We start from the raw sequence: 12194 nt of genomic DNA on the forward strand, positions 1-12194 counted from the left end.
ACCATCTGCAGTTCTTTTCGGTTTTTACAAATTGTAGGTGATTTGAAATTAATTCTATAGAAACCTAACAAAGATCACAATAAAAGCCAGTACAAAATAACAACAGTGAAATACTGCAATTGCTTCTTCTACGTATGCTCTGCCTTGCCTTAAAACTGGACGATTAAGATTCAGGAAATCTTCACTACCAGTATCTAGTTTACAAAGTGCTTACACTTGGGCCATTAGAATGACCTGACTATCCAGCCATTCTAGACTCACTCCGTCTGCCAAAGCTTAGAATTGAAACATGGAGATGCAAATAGACTGGAATGCACACACTCAAGAGCTGTGTCTGGTTCAGCACATTCCTCCTGGGGTTATAAGAGCTCACAGGGATACTGTTCCTTACTGATTGGAAGAAAAGGCCTGTCAGTAAAACGAGGGAGGCATGGCTGGAGGTAACAGAGGAGATCAGCAACAGAAGTGTCAAGCTCTTACTTCCAATATTGAAATTGTTTTAGTGACTTAAGCAGGAAAGGTGAGTACATTACCACACCAAGTCTCTCGCTCCACTTTTTCAATCCTATCACTCATTCTGATGGCTGAGTCAGCCATACACCTCCCTCCCTGTTTATAGTACAACCTTGATTATCCAATCGAGACAGGCAGGGAGTATTTTGTTCGGATAACTGATCATTCGGATAACTGATCTTATCGTAAACAAATGGTAATTTGATTGCTGGTTATTGAACATGCCTTGGTGGTCCGGCAATGCACACCATAATGCCATTTAACAGATAACTCAATGCTGAGTTGCCTAATGCAATTTTTATGGGATCTTGAGATCTTCTTCGGATAATTGGTGTTCAGATAATTGAGGTGGTACTGTATTTATTTTCTCACATTTTCACATGTCCATGCAGCATTGGTACTCGCTTTTGTTTTCATACTTCTTACCTTAACAATTCTAATTCACATTTTCATTTCTTTAGAAGAGGTGGTAGGAGAGGATGGTAGTGACTCATCAAAGGAAGTGACTCACACAGGGGATGCAGTTCAACTCATACAGACTATGCACCACTTCAAATCCTCATCCTTTGGTTGGCTTTTTATTTGGTGACTCAGACATCACAATTGTAGGACATTTCAAGACTGCCCAGTTACCCACAGATGCTGTCCCTTGGGGGCCATCAATGGAGGATGTTCTGGAATGGTAGCAAAGAGCACGTGACGCACTAACAGACTTTCCAGCTGTATTTTGCACATTTACAGAGCTTGGAGAAATCTATCTGAAGCACAGCAACATGATGTCACAGGCCTCTGCAGTAATGTCTTTATCCATAAAAAGAGTGGTCACCTGCAAGAAGCATCAAAGGTGAATTCAAACAGGCCTTTACCAATGTCAGGTGTGCTGTAAATGCAGCTTAAATAGGCTGCACGAAATCCCTTCATCATCCAACTGATCTGCAGCTCCAGCTCATTATTAGCAAGATGACTGGGATGGGCCATGAGACGGATAATGGTGAAAGGTGATTTGGATAAGGAGACTCAGTTCAAAGTGCTTCTACTTCTCACCATTGCTGTCTCACATCAAGTGTAGGTGCAGGAGAGGAATCTTTGGTGGGACCTTCATAAGTTCCAAAACCCAGAGCTAACTAGCCAAAAGCATGTGAGCAATCGGAGCAGCTCATGTCCAGATCCGCTAAAACTGCAGAATTTGTGCCATGTAGATGTGCTAAAACTGCAGAGCATGCAGAGTAGGAGTGTCAAGAAGTGGAAGGGTAAACATTGGTAGTTGAACACTACCTATCACTTCCCCTCAGTATCTCTTTTCCATCGCCCTGTAATTGTGAGGTGCTGCACTTTGGGAAATCAAGTGTTAATGGCAGGATCTTGAACAGCGTTGATGTACACAGGGATCTTGGGTTCAAGTCCATAGCTCCCTGAAAGTGGCCACACCAATTAGATAGGGTGGTGGTAAAGAAAGCATATGGTATGCTTGTCTTTATTGGTCGGGGAATTTAATACAAGAGTCAGGATGTCATGTTGCAGCTTTATAAGACTTTGGTTAGACCACACCTTCAGTATTGCATTCAATTCTGGTCTCCATATTACAGGAAGGATATAGAGACTTTGGAGAGGGTGCAGAAGAGGTTTGCCAGGATGCTGCTTGGATTAGAGGGTATGGTCTATAAAGAGACACTAGTCAAACTTGAGTTGATATCTCTGGAGTGGTGGAGGCTTGGGGACACTTAATAGAAGTCTATAAAATTATGAGGTGCATAGACAGGGTTGACAGTCAGAATGTTTTTCCCAGAGATGAAATGTCTAATACGAGAGAGCATGCATTTAAGGTGAGAGGGGGAAAGTTCAAAGGAAATGGACGGATAAGATTTTTACATACAAAGTTGTAGGAGTCTGGAATGTGCTGGAGTTGGAGGCAGATATGTAGGGGGCATTTAAGGGACTTTTGGGTAAGCACATGAAAATACAAGGAGTGGAGGAAGATGGACCATGGACAGGCAGAAGAGTAACTTACTTTGGTGTCATGTTCAGCACAATATCATAGGCCAAAGGGCCCATTCCTCTGCTGTACTGTTCTACATTCTGTGACCTAACTGTAGCTCCTTTGATATCCAATGCTAAAAAACACAACTTCCCAATTCAAATTCCAACTGCACTTTCAAAACTCCGACTATCACACTTCTAATCCTTTCTTCAAACAATTTTGCAGTGCCTGATTGGCTCAACAGCACCTTCACCTGTACCTTTGATGTCCTAATCCCAGTAAAACCATTACTCTCACCCTGGTCATTCCCACAGTGAATCACTCAAATGTACTTTTTTAAGTGTTAGGAATTCAAACTTGAAAGCTTATGTTGGACTCTTGGTTTAACCATTCAATGTCAGATCTTTTTGGATCATAAGAAAAAAAATACAATCAGGTTTTGTTCTTATCTCGGAAAAATGTACGTGGTTCTAGCATTATCCTGGAATGCAACAAAATGTGTGGCTTCGTTTATCAACTACAAATCATCTTCTTAAACCACTCTTCACTGTCTCTTATACCCTCACATCCAGCATTAGATGGGAAAAACTCTAACTCTTTCATTGCTAAGATGGAGAACATTCAGTTAGCTACTACTGCAGTTTTCCATCCTTTTACTAACTGACTGGGCCAAAATTATGCTAAAGTCCTAAATGGTGGACAGGCAAGGTGCCCTGTATACACACGTTTTCTCTTCAGAGAGGCAGGAGTGAAATACAGTCAACCAGCCCTGGAGGCAGATTGGAGGCATGGGTGGCTGTGGCTGGCTAAAGGGCACATCTCAGTGCTCTGGGTTCTGTCATAATTGTATTTCTTTCCCATTTTGCTTTTTCTATGGCTTTGCCTTGACCAATCAGAGTTGACTTGCCAGCTAATAAACACCTTTTTCTCTTATGGCAAAGTTGTGAATTGTTTGAACTTTGGCATTCTTGTTTTTGTTCTGATGATTGCAAGGGAAGAAGTTTCAACAGTATATCTCTCTTTTCAGCGAAAACCAAAAAACAAAGGACAACCATATTTTAAAAACAAACCAAATTGCCAGTAAGTAAAGTAGTTCATCAGCATTTATATGTATATGCGCATCTAAGAAGATTCATGAGAAGAGGGAGGAGTTAGCATATCCTTTCTTGACAATCTTCTATCTACTGACCTTGTAAATATTACAGGACAGTAAACTGGTCATGCCATGACTCACTGGGACTAATTTGGAAGACAAGTAATTTTACTGATATGTGTGAGGTATCTGAATTAATGAATGGACTGGGGATACAAGGTAATAGTGCAGAATGCTTGATTAAGTAAATTGTTCATAGATTCATGCAACATTGTAGTTGATTATGTTCATCTTCCAAAGTATTATTTTTAAGGTAGAGCTTGAATTTGGAGAAATTAAAGAAAAATAATGCCTGTGTTCTTGAGGATGTACTGTAGTATTCTGACAAGAGATGCCTCAATACTACTGCATTAAAGAGCACTGCCTTTAAAGCAAATTCCACTCCAATTGAGCAAAACTAAATCAGGGTTTGAAGGAAAAAGCAAGATTCAAATGAACAACAAACTGAACTCTTTATATCATATTGAATATTTAGTTTATTTAATAGCAGATATTATGTACATTTCTCTAAAATGTCACACCTTTCTCAGAATAACCTTTTTCCCACAAAGATTATGAACAGAGCTGTTGGCAAAAATAAGTAGAAAGAATGCAAGGACCAAGGCAGTGTGGGAGTAGTTATGGGCACAGAAGTAAAAAAATCCTAAAACTTCATTGTGATATCGGCTAGAGGAGACTGGTTTTATTCATTGGATTTTTACTCAGTCAAGTTTTCCCACAGACCCTTATGTATTTCAGAGACACTACTTCTTTTGATAGTCATGACAGACTGTGTGGTGAAATGTTAAAGGAGAGTTCAATCTTCATTGTACTCGGGTGAGCTAAGAGGTCACTTACAGTGAAGGTCAATTGCTGTTTGTACTTAACTTGCAATGAACAAAGATCACCTGTTTTTTTCTGAAATTTGATGCTCATCAGCAGTGAAGTATCTCAAACTATGCTTTTATAATGATGGACAGGATATTCCTGTTTCAAACATAATTCTGGGCAGGGATTTCTGATAGGTAAGGCTTTTTTTTTCTGTAAGGGTATGTATTCCTAGTAAAACAGTAACAGTAATTGATGGATTGTAATCCAATAAAATTTTTGATGAAACTGCCTCAAATGCTTCTTCAGCCTTGAAGTTTTTGAAATGGTATTTATTTATTGTATGTGAATAAAACAAACATCATTCTTCACTACAGGTATTCTACAAACAGAGGTTTTAGTCACGAATAGGACGTCTCTAGCACTTGGACATCCTGCATCCTGTTTGATATGAATCAGGATTCTAGTTGCTCAAGAGAAGCTAGGAGCTTAAAAATCTGACTGCTAAAGTTAAATATTTGTGGCTGCAGTTTGCGAGAGATACTGTATGTACTAATTAGTGCAAAGAAGTTAATGAAAATTTGTTGCTGAATAGTTAAGGCAATCATATTGCATCTGCTGAGCAGCAAAGAACAGGTAAAAATTGTAGAAATGTTACAGATTTGCTCGCAATGAATTTATACCACTTTGGCACTTTGTTACAATTATTACACCTGGTGCATTGTAACTGACCAATACTTACATTACCACGCTGTAAAAATCAACCAACTTTGAGGACACCTTGGTTGCTAATGATGTAACTACAAGATTTTGGCATCAGTCTTCATCTTTTAAGTAATATTTTTTTTTACAGACATCCTGGAGTAACTATTAGCTAACTCTGGGACATTTTCCATGTCATGCATAATTATATATCCAGAAATGTTATCAACTGTAACCCAGAGCTTGAGAACCAGCTGCTGTCTATGCAGTGTACTGGTTGAGAACTTTGTAAATAGCATATTCATAGATGTGACCAGCCTGCAGCTTAAAAGTGTATAGGGCTCGATTGAATGAGACACTGCCAGACAGACAAGAAGAAATAACCAAGTCATACAGGGGCAAAACTAGTGTCAATTGAAATCAGGGGGAAAGCTCTTCGCTATTGGAGTCATACCCCTGGCATAACAGAAGATGGTTGTGGTTGTTGCACTCAGACATTGCACTTCCAGGACATGACTCCACGATTTCCTCAAGGTAGTGTCTACGCCAAACCATCTTCAGCTGCTTCCTCAATTACCTTCCCACCATCATATGGTCAGACGTGGGGATGGTCATCGATGATTGCATAATGTTCAGCACCATTTGTGACTCCTCAGATAACGAAACAGTCCACAACAAACACAGCAAGACTTGGACTGTATGCAGGCTTGAGCTGCCAATTGTGCAAACAACATTCATGCCAAACAATAAGAGACAATCTAACAATTACCGTTTGACTTTCAAAGGCATTCTCATCACTGAATCTCCCACTATCGATATTCTGTGGGTATTGTAGACCAGAAACTGAACTAGACTAACCATATAAACACAATGGCTTAACATTTGGCCATGGTAATATAAGCCTGGAGTCGCATGTGGGTCAGGCCAGGTGAGGATGTCAGATTTTCTATTTCTGAAGGACTTTCGTGAACCTGAAAATTTTTAAGACATTCAACAATGTTTGATTGGTCATTCTTCAACTGGTTTTTAATTTCAGATTTATTAATGGCATGTTTGGAAACATGCCACCAGACCATTATTCTGGGTGTCTGGTTCAGTAACAACACCACTGCACCACTTTCTGTTTTCTTCAGTTCTGATGAAGACTCAGAATTGACTCAAAGTGGAACTATTTCTCTCCTTACAAATGCTAGAGTTTTCCAGTGCTTCCTATTTTATTGCAAATATTACTCACTTGATCAAAAAAAACATAAGTTCAGCAACCACTAAGCCCGAAAGTTTAACATTAGTGATGAAGAAATCTTAGAAATGATAATTCAGGACAAAATTACAGGTCATTTGGGAAAATGTGAGTTAATTAAGGAAAGTCCGCATGGATTTGTGGAGTGAAATCATATTTAACTCACATGGTGGAGTTTTTCAATGAGGTAACAAAGCAGTCAGGGTAATCCTGTTGATGTTGTGTATTTGACTCCCATAAGGCGTTTGACAAAGTGTCATACGACGTCCTGTAGAAATAAATATGGCTCATGGAATAAAGCTAGAAAATTGATATGAAATTGACTTGGTGCCAGGAAACAAGATGTAGTGGTAAATACTTGCTTATTAGTGTAGTTCCCTATGGATTGGTGTTAGGATCCCTATTCTTACTGCTGTAATTAATGACCTAGATCTTTATATGACACAATTTCAAAATCTTTGGATGATGCTAAACATGGAAATATTGTGTACCATGTAGATCAGATTATAGAATTGCAGAAAAATAAAGATAGCTTAGTGGAGTGAGCAGGCATGTTGCAGATAAAATTTAATTCAAGTGTGAAGTGGTTCATGTTGGTAGGAAAAACGTAGAGAAACATTATTCTAATTAACATATATGATATTTACTATATTTTGCAATTTGGACTTTAAAAAGAGGAAGATATATGTGGGTCAGTACTGCAAAGATTTTTTGTTTGGAACAGTGATCTAAATGCATCAATTCCAAGAAAGCACGTGGTTGTGGAAAAGTGGAAGAAATTCTGTTATACTAATGGATGGGATGTTAGTACTGCTGAGGTTATTACAGACTAGAATGCCATTTGTTTAGTTTTAACCTCAGAATAGAATATGATCTCAGTTCAGGTGTTCAATTCAGAAGGGAGAAAACATTTTTGGGTTTTAAAACTGAGAAAAGTTTGACCATCAGAATTGAGAAATGTTCATGCCAGCAGATTCAGAAATGAATCATTAAAATTGTCTGTACAGGCTATGGAAAAGAACCTATGAGGAGTCAGTTGAGTAACCACTAAAAGTTATGAAAGGAACAAATTTCACTGGAATTGACAATCATAAGAGGATAGTGATGGGGAAAATGTTGAAACTTTCTTTTGTTGTTGGTGTTAAGATCTTTCTAACTGTCATATATATATGGATTTTTTTCAATTTCATTAATAAACTTATGTTCTGTCATTGAAGAACACCTACAGGCTTGTGAGAATGTTCCAGTGAGTAACTATCACATTAAATAACAGCAAAAAGTAAATATATTATCTGCCAAGCCAAGTTTAATTTTTGGAATATGACTTGTCCAATATTGCCTCTTTAAAAATATGAAGTAAGCTTCCAAAGAGGGGCATATTCCAAAGATGTAAATGTGCATAAATCATTGAATATAGCTAGACAAATTGAGAGAATAGCTTATGTATATAAGTATTAATAGTAGCATAGAGTTGAAAAGCCAGGATATTATGATAGACTTGTATAAGATACTGGTTTGGCCTCAACTGGAATTTTGTATCAAGTTGAGGATGTTACTCTTTATGAGGGATGTGAAGGCATTAAAGAAGGGGCAAAAAAGATTCACAAGATTAGATTCTGGAACTGGGAACTTCAATTATGCAGAAAGGTTGGAGAAGATGGTATGGTTCTTTTTAGAGAAAAGTGGAGATTTGATGCAAATATTCAAAATCATGCTGGGTTTGGGCAGAGTAGATAGGGAGAAACACTTTCCTTTGGTGACAGATTCAAGAACAAGTGGGCAGTGATTTAAGGTAATTGGCAAAGGGAGAAATGGCAAAGTGAGGAAAATCTTTCCATGCATTGAGTGTTCAGGATCAAAAATGTATTGCCTGAGGGTATAGTGGAGGTAGGGTCAGTCAAGGCTTTCAAAGAGAATTTGATCATCAGCAGAAATGAAAAATATTGTAGGCTGCAGTGGTTAAAAAAAACCCAAGAAATTGGCACTGGAAGAATACTCCTACAGTGAGGTAGCACAAGCATAATAGACAGAATGGCCTCTTTGTGTATTGTAACTTTTCTCTGATTCTACAAGTGCTTTCTTGGAAGATGCTGTCCAATGAAACCGTTGATAGTTGAGACGCTTGGCCTAAAAATTGATAAAGATGGGGTATTATATAGATCAGTTGTCCTTAGGATTGATCCATCACCAGGATTGAATGAGATCCATCCAAGGACACTGAAGGATGTAAGGGTGAAAATTGCTGTGACACCAGCCATAAATTTCCAAACTTCCTTATTTAGAGAGTTCATGCAAGAGGATGGAGAATTGCAAATTCAATACTCTTGTTCAGAAAAAGAGTATAAGCAACTACAGACCCAACACTTTAACCAGAGTGGTGGGGCAAATTTTAGAAACAATTCAGGACGTAGATTTGCTAACTGAGCTGGAAGGTTCATGTTCAGACATTTCATCACCATACTAGGTAATATCTTCAGTGTGCCACTGGACAAAGCACTGCTGATGTGTCCTGCTTTCTATTTGTATGTTTGGCTTTTTTGTGTTGGTGATGTCATTTCCTATGGTGATGTCATTTCCTGTTCTTTTTCTCAGGGTGTGGTAAATGCGGTCCAAATCAATGTGTTTGTCGATAGGGTTTCAGTTGGCATGCCATGCTTCTAGGAATTCTCGTGTGTGTCTCTGTTTGGCTTGTCCTCGGATGGATGTGTTGTCCCAGTCGAAGTGGTGTCCTTCCTTATGTGTATGTAAGGATACTAGTGAGAGAGGGTCATGTTGCTTTGTGGCTAGTTGATGTTCATGTATCCTGGTGGCTAGTTTTCTGCCTGTTTGTCTAATGTAGTGTTTGTTACAATCTCATTATAATGAGTTCATGTTAACGAAACACATATTGTAGCAGAACGACCTGTGTCTGCAAATACCCCTTCAAACCTCCAGACTAATCCAAACTAATATTTACAAAATACCATGCAAAAATTGTAACAAACAATACATTGGACAAACAGGCAGAAAACTAGCCACCAGGATACATGGACATCAACTAGTCCAGCAAACATCTAGAGCCTCAACCTGAGCTACAAATCTTCTCAAAACCCCCTTTAGAAACAATTATTTGGGACAAAATTAACAGCCATTTGTGAAAATGCAAGTTAGTTAAGGAAAGCCAGCTTGGATTTGTTAAGGGCAAATTGTGCTGAACTAACTTGCTTGATTTGTTTGGTGAAGTAATAGAGAGAATTGATGAGGGAAATGCTATGGTTACTGATGGACTTTGAAAAATAATTTGATAAAGTGCTGCACAACAGACTCGTGAGGAAAAGTAGAATAAAAATGGGAGTAGCGACATGGCTTTAAAATTTTCTGAGTGACAGAAAACAGATTAGAAATGAATGGAAATGATATTTAGGCAGGAGGAAGTTTCATAGTGTAGTTCTCACTATGAAGACCCCTGCTCTTCCTTATATATATATTAATGACCTAACTTTAGTGCACAGGGCACAATTTCAAAATTTTCAGATGGTATGAAACTTGGCAGCATTGTTAACTGTAAGGAGGATAGGTTGAATGTATTACTAATCATGCAAGTGTTTGTTATTCATCTCTAATTGTCTTGGACAACGTAGTGATAATGTTCTTGAACTGCTGTAGTCCTTAGAGTTAGGGACACCCATTGTTGGAAAGGGGTTATGTTGTTAGGAACGGATTTCCAGGATTTTGACTCAGCAAAAATGAAGAATCATCAATATAGTTCAAAATCAGAATGCTGGAGGTTTGAAGGGGTATTTGCAGACACAGGTCGTTCTGCTACAACATCTGTTTCGTTAATGTGAACTCACTATAACGCGATTGACAAATTGAGGACACTGTTGCTAAAGTGCAAGCATTTTTAAAAAAGTGGTTGAGAAGGTTAGGGTAAATCCAAATAGGTTCTTTAAATATATTAAAGGAAAAAGAAGAATTAGAGAGAAAATAGGACCCCTCAACATCACTAATATTTTAACCGCTGTTTCTAAAGCGCAATTTTTCTGAACCACGTGGTTGCACAAGAACACATCCATTGAATTATAGAAGAACTACCTGTAGTGGTTTTCCCATGCATCTGTTGCCCTTTTTCTTATAGGTATAGATGTTGGGGTTTAGAAATTGCAGTAGATGGTACAACTTGTAAAGGAGATAGGTAGGTGGGTGGAATGGGTGGACAAATGGTAGATTAAAGATAATGCAGAGAATTGTGAAGAGCTTAATTTTTGCAGGAAGAATTGCAAGGCAACATAAAATGAAGGTCGTAATAGAGCAGAATGTTTTCCTCTTCATGTTCTATGATTCTAGAATAAAGGTATTCATCCTGTCACTGAATGTTCTTGGGCACCGTGCCAAAGTTATAACAGTGTTATGCCGGAGTTGTTACTAGTCATGTTAAGGCCTTAATATTTTTTCTTCTTTTTTCTTCTTCTTAGAAACAACAAATATATCCTAAAGTAATCAATATTTATGAATGAAGACTTATGCAATTGTTTTGGGTTTAAGATTAATTTGTAACCAAAAACATTGGGTCCCAATTTTCTGATTCTGGTCCAGAGATCCTTGAAACCTAGCTCCAAACTGCGAATGTTCATTTAGCCTAATGATTTTTGTGCTGCTACTTTTCCTTTGCTATACTTTTCCCATGAGTCTCTTTTGAGACATCTTATTGATCAATTTCTATATATCATTCACTTGGGGCAAGGTGAATTTTAATGGAATTAGACAGAAGCTTGCAGGGGTTGATTGGAGTAGTTTGTTCGGAGGCAAAAGGACCTCTGGCAATTTGGAGGTCTTTAAAACTGAGATAGCTAGAGTTCAAGGTCTAAATATTCCTGTGAAGTGATGGGCAAGTTTGGCAGGAGTAGGGAACCCTGGATGATAAGAGATATTGATGCTTTGACTAGAAAAAAGGAAGCATGGATCAGGTACAGGCAACTGGGATCTAGGGAATCCCTGGAGGTGTGTAGGGGATATAGGACCTTACTGAAGAAGGAAATTGGGAGGGTGAAAAGGGGCCACAGGATAGCCTTAGCTGAGAAGATTAGGGTGAATCCAAAGAGGTTCTTTATGTATTTTAAAGAAAAAATAATAACTAGACAGAAAATAGGACCCCTCATGGATCAAAGTGGAATGTACGTGTGGAACGTGTGCAGGAGATGGACAAGCTCCTCAATGAATATTTCTCCTCTGTGTTTACTGTGGAGAAAGACATGAAGACTTGGGATCTTGGGGAAGGCAGTGGTCACATCTTGGGTACAGTCCATATCACAGTAGAGGAGGTGTTGGACATATTAGAATGTATGAAGGTGGATAGATCTCTTGGTCCTGACCAGATATATCCAAGAACCCTGCAAGAAGCTAAGAGAAGAAATTGCGAGGGCCCTGGCTGATATTTTTGGATCATCATGAGCCACAGGTGAGGTCCCAGAAGACTGGAGTGTAGCGGATGTTGTGCCATTATTCAAGGAAGGACTGCAAAGTAAACCGTGGGAATTAAAGACCAGTAAGTGTAACATCTAGGATAGGTAAGTTACTTGAAAGGATTCTGAGGGTTAAGATGTACCTGCTTTTGGAAAGACGGGGTTTGATTAGGAGTAGTGAGCATGACTTTGTGCATGGTAGATCATGCCTCACAAATTTGTTAGAGTTTTTCGATGAAGTGACCAGGAAGGTTGATGAAGGCAGACCGATGCATATAGTCTATATGAATTTCAGTAAGAGCTTTGATAAAGTTCCACATGGTAGGCTGCTCTGGATGGTTAGACCACATGGGGGTCTCT

Source organism: Chiloscyllium punctatum, chromosome 3 (assembly GCF_047496795.1).
Source record: "Chiloscyllium punctatum isolate Juve2018m chromosome 3, sChiPun1.3, whole genome shotgun sequence".
Classification (NCBI taxonomy): Eukaryota; Metazoa; Chordata; class Chondrichthyes; order Orectolobiformes; family Hemiscylliidae; genus Chiloscyllium; species Chiloscyllium punctatum.